Source organism: Sebastes fasciatus, chromosome 15 (assembly GCF_043250625.1).
Source record: "Sebastes fasciatus isolate fSebFas1 chromosome 15, fSebFas1.pri, whole genome shotgun sequence".
NCBI classification, from domain to species: domain Eukaryota; kingdom Metazoa; phylum Chordata; class Actinopteri; order Perciformes; family Sebastidae; genus Sebastes; species Sebastes fasciatus.
In genome coordinates, this window is record NC_133809.1 from 15,629,256 (window position 1) to 15,644,806 (window position 15,551).

General features: G+C 40.8%; 1 protein-coding gene across 2 annotated transcripts in view; it reads right to left on the bottom strand.

The window, feature by feature from the left end:
* The window catches only part of stxbp6 (syntaxin binding protein 6 (amisyn)), a 72,460-nt gene extending 66,525 nt beyond the window's left edge, over nucleotides 1-5,935 (bottom strand). The window contains exon 1 of one of the 2 annotated variants that reach the window (XM_074661611.1): nucleotides 5,663-5,935. The gene's annotated coding sequence lies outside the window, so the exon portion shown is untranslated. The remainder of the gene's footprint in view (nucleotides 1-5,662) is intronic. The other variant, XM_074661612.1, reaches the window with a different exon arrangement.
* Nucleotides 5,936-15,551: the final 9,616 nt, after the last annotated feature.

A 15,551-nucleotide genomic window follows, 5' to 3' on the forward strand; every position in this document is an offset into this window, starting at 1 on the left:
GTTTTCAAAATAAGGTGTTAACAAAGGGGACTGTATGTACAAAATACATATATGGAAATAAGATTGATTGGATTATATTCACCAGAAGTATAAAACATGACATTTCCCTTCGGATATATTTCAGGACATCTCTGACTACATGCATGCTGAAAATCTAATATTTTAATGCATTCATTTAGATATTTTTCAAATTAAAATTCCCTAGAAGTGCATGCTTCAATTTTTTCTCATGATCTGATGTTAAAAAAGTTAACAAAAATCGCAATAAATCATAATGTTGAAGCGCAATATTTAAAAATCGCAATACATATCGAATCGGCACCCAAATATTGTGATCGTATCGAATCGGGAAATAGGTGTATCGTCCCAGCTATATGCTATATGTCTCATGTTATAAAGTAATGGAAACCATTGATCACAAAAAATGAAAAGCTCTCCATCAAAGCAGCAGGTTGAATGACTCTTTTACCTCAAAAAGGAAAGATATGGGACCCAAATAGAATGGACCCATCCATTTTCCTCAGCTGCTAGTAAAGGTTATATAGTGCCATGGAGGTATGGGGGCCAACCATGAATCGATGAATGACAAGCAAGACCCCCAAAATTATCTCATTCTTTCTAACCCAGCACCTTATATTATGACAATAACCCATTTGGGAGGGACGGGACAGGACAGTGGTAGGTAAATAGCAGAAAAGCAAACATAGAGCACTTACCACTAGATGTCTCAAACGCAACTGCAGGGATCATTACCACAATGACTCATTTATATACTGAGGCAATGGCTCGAGGCATTCACAATACACAAGTGAATGCAGAATTAGTTTACATAAGCTAAAAGCGAACAGCACTGTGTCAGTGTCCATAGCCAGAATAATAGATTTGGATGATGTACTTTGAGCAAAATCAGCAAAACTTCTGAGGTAAACAGACAAAAAACACACAACCAGCCTTGTGTCTGAACGTACTACTTCTCCATTGAATGTTTTGCAAAACAGAGGTGATGCTTATGATCAGCATATTATGAAAGCACGCAGGGAGGGAAACCACAGTTTCAGTGAATCAGACTCCAAATCTTCATGTCATTTTGTCAGAAACACTGACAGGCTGGTTTTTGTTCCACTTTTCAATATATGGTCCACTATAGAATCTTAATGTCTTTATGTCTGCCTTCAAAGATATGGGTCCTCTTTGGCAACAGAACAAGTTGAGAGGTGGTGGACACACAGGGAGGAAAGCCAGCTAGGCAGTTTACATTATGCTGACTGTAATAGGACACTGATGTATGGGGAGAGGTATAATCTTATCTTTTATGGCATGCCGGAGCAAATTAAGCCCTGAACTCTTGCTTAGGAAGAAGCAATATTTTAATGTAAGTGGGTTAGTTAACGCCACTGGGAGGCACAAGGGTAGGATTAGGTGCCTCACAGCTAATCTGAACCAAACGTCCCTCCAGGTCCCAACCTGTCACGTAGATAAAGTGGTGGAGACATGTGGTAATTGGCCTACAGAAATACAGGCATTTAAATGAAACTCTCTTTTTTCCATCTTTGGCTTTAGCAAAGAGCAAGCCCAAGCATTTTTGGAGGCTTAAAAAATAACTCATAATTAAGTATAATGAAATTTGTGAAAGAAAATGTCAATTTGGTTTCTTTTTCTAAAAGAAAAACAAGACAAAACCTGTTAAATTAACTTTAAAAAAAAAAGTACAGGACTTCCCATTTGGTCACTGTGAAGATTCAAACCTTGTGTCTCCACTTTTGGTGATATTTAAATATTTTGAAGGACCCTTTGAATAATAAGCACCATCCCAACCAGCCAAAACAAGGAGGCTTCCAAAAATATGACATTTTGGAAATGCAAGGGTTTCACCTAAGAACATCAATATGTCATTTGCTAGTTTTGGGGGCCCTAAGCAGCAGCTTAGTCTGCGTATGCCTTGGGCTAGTTCTGCTTTAGCAACACAAGTACAGCAAACATATATTTCAAAACACAGCACCAATAACACATTATCAGTGTCGGCTGTGGCTCAGAGGGTAGAGCAGGTTGTCCACCAATCGGAAGGTCGGTGGTTCGATCCCCGGCTGCTCCGGGTCACATGTCGATGTGTCCTTGAGCAAGACACTTAACCCCAAAATTGCTCCCGGAGGCATAGCCATCGGTGTGTGAATGAGTATTTAGATTAAATCCTGATGGGCAAAGTTGGCACCTTAGTAGCCTCTGCCATCAGTGTATGAATGTGTGTGTGAATGGGTGAATACTGACATGTAGTGTAAAGCGCTTTGAGTGGTCGGAAGACTAGAAAAGCGCTATATAAGTCCAAGTCCATTTACACTGAGAGAAAAGCAACCGCCAAGGACTACGTTTACTTGCACCAAATATTCCGGGTTTTGCCCTTATTCTGGCAATATTACTACTAAGCTGTTTACATGGCTAGTGAACATGAATATTCCACTAATATTCCCGTTTACATGCAGCCATGCATACTCTGAATGACGTAAAACGTCCCCATAACTTACGTCATGCTGACCTACAAACAATCCGTTTAGCTAAACAAGTCAGCTGGCTAGTTGTCTTTTTCCCTATTCTTACCATCATCATCATCATCATCATCTGGTCCATTTGAGGAGCTCAGAGCATCCCCCTGGGCCGGTGAATCCCACGTCAACGTCATTCTCGGCTGTGTTTGACAGGGGTCAACGTCACAACATGCCGTTTATCACATCAAGTGGAACGACAGGAGCCGCCTGTATCATTTTTTCTTTGTTTTTTTCAAAGTTTGGACTTGTTCGACCGTGCAAACACAGCCTCCCTCTTTCATTCGTTCAACCACCTTCTTCAAAAGGTCAACGTTGAGATATTTGCACATATCCAAAAACCTGTTGGTATCCAAGAATATCATAATAATTATAAATAGGTGTGTTTGTCCTTCTTTTCGTTTGGGCATATATTCAGAATAATAGTGGAATATGATTGTGCATGTAAGACGTGTAGTCAGTGAAAATCCAAATAATGTATTTAGCATTTAATGTTAAACAGATATAGATTTTCTCCAGCATCAAGGTTGATCATGCCTTTAATAGTTGAGTTGGTTCATTTGCACCAGTGCAAACCACCATCATCAGATTTCTTTAGATCCTTAAAAATTGACAATAACGTTTTGAGACATGTGAGGATTTCATGATCTTGTAATTGTGATCTTATGATGGAAGTGTCTCATATTGCATTCATGAGCAAACACACTGATGACACAGAAACACATCCTGCAATCATCATCTATTCAAGGTGGGCTACACCCAAATCCACTTGTCTGAGGTTCACACGAATTACACTGGAATATTTGCACTTCCAAGTTTATGTGTAGAGACGGTAGCCCACTGACAGCTCCTAAACAAGGAGGCGCGGTTCACCTCCGTCAACATCATAAAAAAACCACACAAAAATGTACAGATAATTAACTTGAATTATACTAATTGTTGTCAAGGCAAAGCAAGAACACGTCAACACTAGGGATGTCATGAGAACCGATACTTCGGTACCAAGTCGATGTCAAAATTCTAAAAAAGTGATGGTACTCTTTTTCTACAGTACCGAATGCCTGTGTACGATGCCTGTAATGTTCGTTGGTAGGGATGTGACGGTGAGGAAAATGTTCCCACCGGTTAATAAACTTGTGACAACACCGGTGTCACCGATTACACAAGAAAAGATGATGGTCAACATGTGCAGAGCGCCGACTCTGATCTTTACCGTTGGGTGGCGGTGTGTCTGGCCTTTCCAGTAGCGCTTTTGCTGCGGGGGTCTACCTGACGCCGCTGCTCCGTGCACACCAGCTATGACGGCTCCATCAGCTTCGCAGCGATTCCCTCATTAACGTCATGGTTCCCTTACAGCGTCGGGATTAAACATGAAATATTGCCAAATACGTGCGTTTGCTTTTCACTTCGACAACAAATCCTCCGCCATCTCTCGGTCTGTCAACTCTCGTCCCGTGTGTGACTCCTGCTACTCTGAGCTGACAGACCAGATGCGTTCACGGTCAGTATGTAGTGTCCGTCGTCTAACTATCAATTGATAAAATGCCACTGATACGCCAAAATTAACTAAATGGGTCAATTATTTTTATTTATTACTCAAAGGCTAGATGCCTGTTTTTTGTGAGGTTCAAATGTTTTTAATAAAAGAGTGCGTTGCGTGTTGAATTACAGTAAAGGGGATTTATTGTTGTTGTTTGTTTTTTTATCGTGGTATCGAATTGATATCGAGAATCGTGGAAATTCACTGGTATTGGTATCGACTACTAGATTTCTGGTATCGTGACATCCCTAAAACAAACATAGATTTTCTCCAGCATCAAGGTTGATTATGCCTTTAATAATTGAGTTCATATGGTCAATTTGCACCAGTGCAACCCCACCATTATCAGATTTCTTTAGATTCTTAAAAAAATTTACAATGTTTTGAGACATAAGTGAGAATTTCATATAATCATATAAGTGTGATCTTATGATGGAAGTGCCTCATATTGCTTCATGAGCAAACAGACTGTTTGTTTGTTTATTTGTTTTGCACAATTTAAGACTATACAACATAACAAAAAAATAATAATAATAATATACAGTGCAGGAAGAGACAAAAAAAAACACTGGGCTTATCTGAAGATTAATATAAAGATATAATATGACTACATAATAGTGATAACAAACAATTAGGACAAGATATATATAATAACAACAATAACAATACAGTAAATAAATTTAAAAAAAGACAAGTGGAAGTGTATGGTTAGTGTTTGTGAGGAGGATATTGATTTAAATATCTATAAAGACTTCTGGGAAATCGTAACCAAACAACAGGATGACTGATGACACAGAAACACATCCAGCAATCATCATCATCTTATTCAAGGTGGGTCCTGTTGGTAACCAAGAATATCATAATAATCATAAATTGGTGTCCTTCTTTTCTTTTGGGCACATATATTCGGAATAATAGTGGAATATCATTGTGCATGTAAGACGTAGTTAGTGATGATCCAAATGATATATTTAACATTTAATGTTAAACAGATATAGATTTTCTCCAGCATCAAGGTTGATAATGCTTTTAATAGTTGAGTTTATATGGTTCATTTGATTTCTTTAGAACCTTAATGTTTTGAGACATAAGTGAGGATTTCATGATCATATAATTGTGATCTTATGATGGAAGTGTTTCATATTGCTTCATGAGCAAACACACTGATGACACAGAAGCACATCCTGCAATCATCATCTTATTCAAGGTGGACTACACCCAAAATCCACTTCACACGAATTTCACTGGAATATTTGCACTTCCAAGTTAATGTGTAGTGAAACTGACAGCTCCTAAACAGGGAGGCGCGTCAACACCATAAAAAAAACACACAAAAATGTACAGATAATTAACTTGAATTATACTAATTTTGTCAAGGCAAAGCAAGAACATTCATCACCAAAGTTTGCGTCCGAAAGCCCAGTAGAAATGTTTATAAAACAACGCTTAAATTCATAAAGTCTGCACACAAAAAAAAGATACTGTAAATTTCATATTACAATAACACATCAATTAAACTTTTTCCACGCGGAAAACTACTACTGTGTGAATTGAATTAGCCAGTGTGGAGTTGTGCGTTACTTACCGATGTGTTTCAGTGGTGACTTCCACGTGTGATCGGTTATAATTTCTCCAGTTGCTGTCACAGTTTCACCCTCTTCTTCCAGCAGCCTCTTCCTCGCTATAGCCCGTCTTTTCTCAGACTAAACGGTGGCTTTTAGTCTTTACCATCGCGTCGACTTCACTTCTACTTTCTGCAGTTTGTTGGGTTTGTAAGCGACAGGGGGAGAGTTTGTTTTCCCTGCTGCTGTTCCTGCGTGGAGACCGTCTGACTGACTGACTGCGGCTGAGTGTGTGTGTGTGTGTGTTTGTGTGTTTGTGTGAGTGTGGATGAGAAACCAGTAGCAGGTTCCCAGACACACAAACTCCCTCCCCGCCAATCACGTACAGTGTGACGTCACTACGTAGCCTGCACTTTCACTACGAAGAGCTTAAGAAGAAGAAAAACCCAAGCTACAGGGGGCCATAGTAAAGTCCTAAAACATTTTAGTGCAATTTTCCATTTGTGACGTTTTAATAGTGCCTGGTTATGGGTTTTATAGACTCAAAACTCAAACTTAAAGGCCCCATATTATGCTCATTTTCAGGTTCATACTTGTATTTGGTGTTTCTATTAGAACATGTTTACATGCTATAATGTTTTAAAAAACACCTTTATTTTCCTCATAGGCTACTGTCAGCTTGAATATGCCTGTATTTACCATGGATGTATTAAGAGAACTGGATACAGCGTTGGAGGCGGGGCCCCAGACATTCCTACGAGAGTTGCTCATTGGCGCATGAAGCCTAAATGGCTCGACTTCCGTCTGGAAAAGTACCCGTATCTTGGCGGATCTTGGGCAACTGGGACATGCACAGTAGCGTCCGCTCGGTCACATGACTCGGTCAAGGGTCCCAACGTCACGCCGTCGTCACGGCTTGCGCTCCAGCCTCGGTCTGGGTAATAACTCTGGTTTCAGCTATTAGGGCATTTTACAACTTTAAAAACTTAATTTTTTAAATAAGGGCTATTAGAGTGTTCATACTGGGAAGTTGATTCACCTCAAAAAAATGCATCCGCTGAGTTACAGACGTCTCTTTCCCAATGTAAGTCTATGGGAAAAAGTATTTTTGGGCCCAACGGCATCACGTGACTGACACGGAAGTTGCAGTACTGCCGTTTGGCCACTACGAAAGTCCAGATCGTCGACCGGCGCACTTCCCGGGGGCTTGATTTTGACAGAATTGCAACAGAATTGCAACAGAATTGCAACAGAATTGCGTTGCTAGGCAACAGCTTGGGTCCATGTGTCAGCTGATGACATTCACATACACTGCAACCAGGAATAAACTGGGACACATTTGGAACGTTTACGTTTAAAATTGTGTCAAGGGACTAAATATTGTATATTAGTGACATCACGAATGGACAGAAATCCTGACAGCTTGTTTCAAATGCAGAGTTTCTAAATACGGGCTGTGTGTATTTCCCTGTGGATTGAGTGTTTCAATACTTTCACAGTATTTATATAGGATTTAAGCCTGCTTTATAAAAAAAAAAAAAACATGAAAATCTAACTTTTTTATAATATGGGACCATTAAAGGGGAACACCACCTAAAATTAAAGCTGCAGTAGGCAGAATGTTTTTAACATCATTGGGCAAAAATTCCATAATAACCTTTCAACATATTTTAATTCAAGTGCTCTGAGAGATAACTAGACTTCTGCACCTCCTCATCTATTTTCAGGCTTTAAAAAGTCTAGCCCGTGACGGGAGACTTTGATCAATCACAGCTCATTTCACAGAGAGAGCATTCCTATTGGCTGTGCTCCGGCTGGTGGGCGGTGCTTGGTATTTCCTCAACTGATCTCACCATGGCTGCCGGGTCATAAACTTTCTAATTTTACAGCTAAACAGTATACTACAAGATGTTTACATTCTGTAACAGCAACAGAATATTGATTCATATTTGATCAGCGCTGCCTAGTTTTGATCGGAGTTTGCGAGTGATTGACAGCTGCTCAGAGACGGCAAGGCTCCAACTCGGCTCTGATTGGATGTTTTCCTCCGTCTGTGAAATCTTGCAGATGTCATTAGGAGCACCGGAGGACACAGAGGCACATGATTTTTTTTTTTTTTTTCAGATTACCTGTCACATGCACTACTGTCAGGATATAGTAACATTTTATAAAAATAACTTTTTTAAATCACTCCATTACTACACACTGCAGCTTTATTCCAATATGTTATTTCCGTGGCCTAGGAAAGTTCAATCAATATTTGTGAACATGAGTAAGTCTGAAACTTGTGTTATCAAAACTGATAACAGTTTCTATGACAGGCTAAGATTAGCTATTGGACTAAAATAGTAGCACATTTGTTTTATGGTTTTTATTAGTATGACTCAAACCTTTATCTTTGATTATAGTGGGCATTCCACACTCAATGAACATGTTCAGGAGCTATTGCATAAATCCTACATACTGCACCTTTAAATAAAAGTTGTTAAACATATTTGAATTACTTGTTTAGACAATTCTCCACAACCAAGTACTCATAACAAAGACACTTTGAGTCCTTATGGGGATATTATAGAATGAATGGTTTTATTACCTTGTCTGTGTGAATCAAAGTAGCTTCCAAGGGTGTGACTGAATGAATAACTGGGACATTCCCAAGGCTCACTATATAAAAACCAAAAGTAGCTTTACCTTTTTGAATTAACTGTTTGGACAGTATACTGAGTGGCCACATAACAATGACTTTTATAAGACTATAAAGGTCATATTTTATAGCTTTATCACACTGTCTCTTTGAGTCAAACCCTAAATATCTCTGATTACTTCCCACATTAGGCCTATATGAGTGGGAAGAGTAGGCTTTCCCTAAGGTTACCATTGCTTGTTTAGACAGGCCTGCACTAGCTGAATATTTTCCAATAGTTCACTGCTGGATGTGTGGGAGGTGTCAGTGCTCAAGACTGTCCTAAACTGCCAGCAGCACTTTACTACCATCTTTTGTTTCTACCGTCATGCCAACAGATATTTGTTCCCTGGGAATTCACAAACACACACACACACACACACACACACACACACTCACACACAGAGGCTGTGGATCTGCATGTGTCTTTCTAATGTTTTGCTTGGCTGGTTGCAAGTCATCCAAATCCCCCTCTCTAATTCCTCTCCTGGTAGATTTGATTTCTTTTATAAGGCCTGTCTTCATTTTGAGCACACTTGGACGACGCTGCCTCATCTGAGATAGTCCAAGTTTTATGTGCTTCTGTTTCTTTTGCCTCTGGGTCTCTGCCACTGATCATTAACATGTTGCAGAGGGATAGGATGAGCATTTAAGCCATCATTATTTGTCATGATATAAGCAGAGGACCGGTTTGTTGTACCGTAGCAGATGTCTGTGAGTCAACTGAGAAAGCTGTGATATTAAATGCATGATAAAGGATAAACAAATCCACTTGTGGCTTTTCCAGACAGCAGTCCAGTAATCAAATGGGAATGTTTCGGATTTCCTTCAAAACATTTGCAGAAGTTTGTCTCTGCTACGGTAATCTGCTGCAACACCGGAGTCCTTGGTGTCATTTTAAGCAGCTGTATTAATTAACGGCAGATGTCATTCAGTTTCTCACTTGTGAATAAAATGTATTTACCATCTAAAGCTCCCAGACAAATGATTCCCTAATCCACGCGGCCGAAAAACAAAAATCACCCAAATAATGAAATATGAAAGTTCCTTCTTCCTCCAAGCCCTTGAAGCCTCCTCTGGATCACATTACCGTTTGTCTGGCTTTGTGATTACACACTAGAGCAAGCTACTCAACCATCTGGTAGAGCATGTGGAAATAGTTCATTTCAAGGATTTAGAATTGAAAAATGTTTGCTGTGTCTTCTGAGACTCTTTCTTTGCACTTACCTTCAGATAATCCACTTTGATTTACACGCAGGCTCTTCTGTTGAGTGTAAATTTTGGACATGGATGGGGAGTGTTTTGACTGCAGGACCATTGGGACAGCAACAAGAAAGTATTATTGGATACTAGACTCTCTTAGAAATACTGAACTGTACCTCAGCGCTCCCCCACATGAGCAAACACTGTAATGAGTCACTTTTTCCAGGTCGAAGGGAAAAAAGTGAGTGGCCAGAGGGGGAAAAATAGTACAGGCAACCACACAGACACAGAGAGGGTTAAAAGGGCATTAGCTGTTTCCTGCCTGGTGAGTCTGGGAATCCAGGCAGCTGGGTCTCTCTGGGGAAAGACGCAGCCGGTGATTGCTCTGATGAAAGAAGCAAAACACAGAACCAAGTGTTTTTTTTTTTTTTACTAATATGGCACTACCAGTCACTATAACAGTCCAAAGAATGATTGCCCAACATATATGCTGAAAGTTTGACACTATTGCTCAATTCCAAAGCTGAGGTTAGCGTTTGGACGCATGACACACCACAGAGGCTGAGACATCCTTCAGGTTTTGCTCACGTGGCTCCAAGTTTTTCCGCGATGTGTTATAGGAGTGGAATCTGTGGGGAGGGAATGGTGGTGGAAAAGTAACCAGAAATATCTTATACAGTAGGCTACTCTCGTACTGTTTGTTTAGTGCACTTTTGGAATTCATAAGGAGTTATTTATTTAGTTTTACAGGAGCTGTGCTGTGCTTCTCTGACCCCAAGTACAGTTTATCCACTTCAAACTCAGAGTTCATGCTGCTGGATGTTCTGTACCTGCTTGTTGCGGTGCTTCATCACTCATATATTAAGAGTAATAGTCAAATCTAAGTTAATTTTTTTTTTAGGCTTCCATGCACCACTACATAAAGAGGAAACACTTAAATGACTTATGCATCATTTTATACGCATTTTAAAACCAGAATGTCATATTCCACGCTCACAGTACGGTTGTAGGAAAGTATTGAATATATCGAATATCGCAATATTATGTTTTGTGATACTGTATCGATTTTTAAAAACACTGTATCAATTCTTAATTAATACTTTACATGCAAAGATTAACTCAGTCAATACTTTATTACATTTGCAAAGATATGTGCCACCTCAGTGTATGTGTCCTCTCAGAGTAGTGCTATGATGTTGGATGTTGCAGGGACTGTAATAAATGCAAATGCAGATCCCACTGTTCTGATTGCATAAAAACATAAACGTTTTACTCAGATTTTATGCATACGGCGGTGTGTTCTTTATACTATGACAGTTTTCCTAAAATTAGATTAAAAAAATTACAATATATCGCCTTTCTTACAGTATCGCAATCTATCGCAATACATTGAACCGTAACCTCTACATCATGATACGTATCGCCAGATTCTTGCCAATTCACAGCCCTAGCTCACAGTCAGTGAAATATTCCAACACAGTCTCACGGCAGTTCCTGAAATAGTCACGAAATTTAATCTATTTGATTTGTGTACAAAGACACCAATTTCCCTTTTTTTGTGATGCTCAGCACAACTTTCAACAACATATTTTTCATGCTTTTTCCTACGAATGTCCAGCAACACGTGACGCACATGTCAATTTTCACTCCAGTCTTTTCAAAATAAAACGACTTAGTTAGGTTTAGGAAAAGATCAACTTGGTTAGGCTTAGGCAACAAAACCACTTAGTTGTGTTAAGGAAAAGATCGCGATTTGGGTTTAAATAACACCGGAAGTTGCGTAACTTTATACGGAAGTTACGTGACAAAAAACACTTAGTCAGCTTTAGGAGAAGATCGTTGGTTTGGGTTAAAACAACTCCGGAATCGTGTAACATAATTACGTAAGTAACAGGAAATCAACTTTGACTTGTGGTTTCACACAGGACGCGAACACAGGTCTCCTGGGTGAAAGTCCTGTGTTGTTTGACCCATACATCCACCCTGACCTCCTCCCTTCACAGCATTCGCCACACTCTATACTTCTTGGTTCACAATTACGTGGATTATGTATAATTCGATGTCATGCTGACCATCATGAAAAAAAGGTAAAATGTTGTCACTATTTCACAAACCGCTGTGCGACTGGGCTGAATATTCATATCCAAGATGCCTCAAGGCTGTCCCTTTACATGAAATGGAAAATTATAGATGCAGCCACTTTCTGCACCACTTTATACATATTTCCTTGTAATTTTGTAGGGAGTATTAGGCATCATTCAAAACTTTGGGATCTTGTTTTGAATTTAAAAAAAAGAGCTTGTGTGAGTTTGAGTATAGATCATCCGCATAACAAGCTTTTAATGATGGACACGCCAAAGAATCCACAGGGTTGAGATGTTAATCTGTGTACTTTTTCCATCAAAAGCTCTCCCACATGGAGGCAGGAGCTTCTGTCAGAGCTCTACCTGGCACTCCTTCTCCCCTGGCTCCATCCCTATCTCACCCCCTCCATCCCTCCTCCCAAAATCCTGGAAAACATAAACATCCTTCCAACCCGTGGCGTTAGACAAGGAGCTACGGCTGGCTGGATCAGGGGGAGCGAGGTGCAGTCCCCGTGGTGAGCAGGGTAAACATGGAGATCTGACGATAGAGGAATGGAACGGAGAGAGGGATCCTTCGCTCCGACCACCGGCTGCCTCTCATCTCCCCACACCGTCCAGATGGCTGCTACAGTACACACTCACACACTCCCCAATGCACTTTCTCTATTAGTCTGTATTTTTTTTTCTTTCTCTGTCTCGCTGCTGCACTAATCAAACACTGAATTCATGTGGTTTGTTGTTTACTCTTCACAGTGTCAGGCATGAATCACGCACATCAGACACTGGTTACAGAGCTGCATGAGAGCTCACTAGAGAGCAAAACGTGTCTCACTGTGGTCGAGCTGACATGCATGCATTACTTCAAAAAGTGTGTGTGTGTGTGTGAGGAGTCGCGTGCTTTCATTTGATGTGTTAATTTTGACGTGCATGTTCCAAGCAGAGAATATCAAGTTTGATTTTCTTTCATCAGAGATGTTTGGTGGTTCTCAGTAACTTCGTGGAAAGAACTCGCCACATTCAGGGGAGGTGGACTGTGTGTTTATGTGAGGAGGGGCGTCTGAAGCCTCTTGTTTAGGTTTCACTTGTCAACTGAGGAAATAAGTGTTTGCCATTGTGTGTGTGTGTGTGTGTGTGTGTGTGTGTGTGTGTGTGTGTGTGTGTGTGTGTGTGCACTTCGCTGCACTCCTCATGCTCATTTCACATTATCGAACCAGGTCAAGTGTAACAATCCACTTTGCTAATCTTGTGTGAGTAAGTGTGAAATAAGAAACATATTTGGACCTCGGGTCTGGTATTGATTTGACCTGCTAGTGCCTGATAGATTAACCAGCTCGTTCTTATTTCCAGTGGCGTCAAATACCGACGCTTTGTCACGGCCGTCGGCGTTAGATACCGACGCTTAAGGCACCCTTTTTCATCGGTAAGTAAACTACAATGTAAACCCATCCGCGTCAATATTAAGCGCTCAGGGAAAGTGCGCCGGGAGCGTGGTGACGTCGCTTAGGAGCAAAAAGACACACCGGGTGGGCGGGAAGGTTTTCATCCAGGAGGCTGCTGTTCGTGTCCCGTGCATCACGTTCAAGCCCCCAGGAAGAGCGCAGGGCTTTGAAGCAAATATTCGTAGTGGCCAAACAGCGGTACTACAACTTCCGTGTCGGTCATGTGATGCCATTGGGCCCAGAAAGACTTTGTCCCATTGGCTAACATTTGGAAAAAGATGTTCGTAAATCAGCGGATAACTTTCCAGTACGAACACACACTTCATGTGAGTGAGCCCCAGACTGAGGCTGGGCCGCGGGCTGGGAGGCGGGGTTAAAGGAAACGCTACTGCGCCTGCTCTATAGGCCCAATGGATGCGGAAGATCCGGACAATCTGGACAATCCGGGTACTTTATCACTCGGCAGTTGAGCCATTTTGGCGTCATGCGCCACTGAGCAACTCTCATAAGAATGAACGGGCGTCCGCCTGCAACGCTGTATCCAGTTCTCTTTATACATCCATGGTCATGTTACAATCAGCTGTCCGTTCATCTCCTCTGTTCAAAACGTTCAGTAACATTTTCACTTTACAAACGTAGTTGTTTTAAGCCCAACCATGTTGTTTTTTTTCCTCTAACTATAGTGGTATTATTGCCTGAACCTAAGCATATGTTTTTGTTTACTTCACAACAAGCACGTATTTACTGCGACCGAAAAGAGTGACGCCAAAGGGTCTGACAAAGCATCAGAATATGACAGATTGGGATAAAAACGCATTGCAGCATCTCTCACATGTGGCCCCCTAACCAATCACATCAGATACACTCAATTTATGTTATGAAGCTGACCTATGTGTTGTTTTTAAGACATTTACTGTTTTGTCTTTCTGATTTCACAGAGAAATCTGTGTTAAGGCAGAACGATTTTTTATGGCTATTTCATACTTTCTAAGGCATATTGCTTTTACGGTGAGTCATTCCAGGATGATGGTTGTCAAAAAAGCTTCATCTGATTCGTCCATAAGATCTGTCAGATTATAGGATTTATCTATTTGACCTTTCAGGCACTGCTGGAACAGAAAGAACCTGGCACTTTTATGAGATTATCCCAACAACTATTCATTTAAGTGCTCACACTGATGTCATTTTTGACAATGGGTTTTGCTTTTTTAAGCGTGAATTTTTGGGACCAGTCGTTGGAATATACCGTTGCCAGAGACAGCCTCTTTAATTAGATTTCATCATCTGAATGCGCGGCCAACCACAAGTAATGACTTTCATGCTCAGATCAATCATAGCTGCTTTGTCGCTTTATACAACATAGAGAAGACATTTGATTTGAATCCCTGTTCTGAATTCTGCATTACGAATATAAAGCTGGTTGTTTAATCAATGACACATTTAGTTTTAATATAAAAGAAATCAATACGTAATTACATTCAGACTGTAGGTTTATGAGGCAAAGAGGGAGGTTGGATGAGACTTTATAAAAACCAAAACACGTGTCAGAGGTGGAATTATCTTTTGCATTTCAGATTGGCATTATAATATGAAAGCAGCAGTTAACATCAAAATTGCTGATTGCAATTGCTAATGTTCTGCATCTGGTGGAGCACGAAGGAAGCCGTGACTCGCTGTAACTGTGAGATGTGTTTCTGTCAGTCGTCTCCATTTCCCCCTTTGCCTGCTATATCACGCATCGTGCCAACACATGGAGAAACATTTAATCTCGCTTTGCCCACAGGCAGCAGCTTAGCTCAGGAGTGAAAACAGGATTTTTTTTTCCGAAGGAGAACGCATCCTGAATCAAAGTTAATACTCGGGGGTGTGCTGGAGTCAGATTTCGGAGCAACTCGCCTGGGCTAAAGACTCTGTAATGGAGCCACGCGCCATTAAACACCACAAACTACATCCATCTCCATCATGGCAGTCAGACAGCTGAATGATAGGTGTGTGGAGTGCGTGCGATTGTGTGTGTGGTATTCTTCAACACACCAAGTCACCTCTGTCATTATAAACGATTCAGGCACCTGAAAGCCTCTTTGGAGTCTCTCAATCCACGTTATATTGACAAAGTCCTTCAGTATGACCCCTTATATCTTCCCCTATAAGTACAGCATTGCAAATGTTGGGATCCATAGCATACCTGTATATCAGTTAACACATTTGATAATGTTTTTTATGATATAAGCTCATTCAGTTTGTCACAACCACAGTCTGTCTCTCTGAGGCCTCTGTCCTCTGTCCTGTGTCCCTGCCTGCCACTAACCCACTCCGGTAAAAGCAGCTAATTTAGCCGATCAATGAGCAGAACCCTCTGGGTAACACAAAGAGCCAAGGATCCAATTTCATTTTTAGCAAGTTCCATTTGGTCTTTATTGTCGGCAGGACGAGCGGTGTCACTCGGAGACGCTGTCGTGGCCGTAACGCCACAGGGAGATAATGTGGCGATACATGGACACGG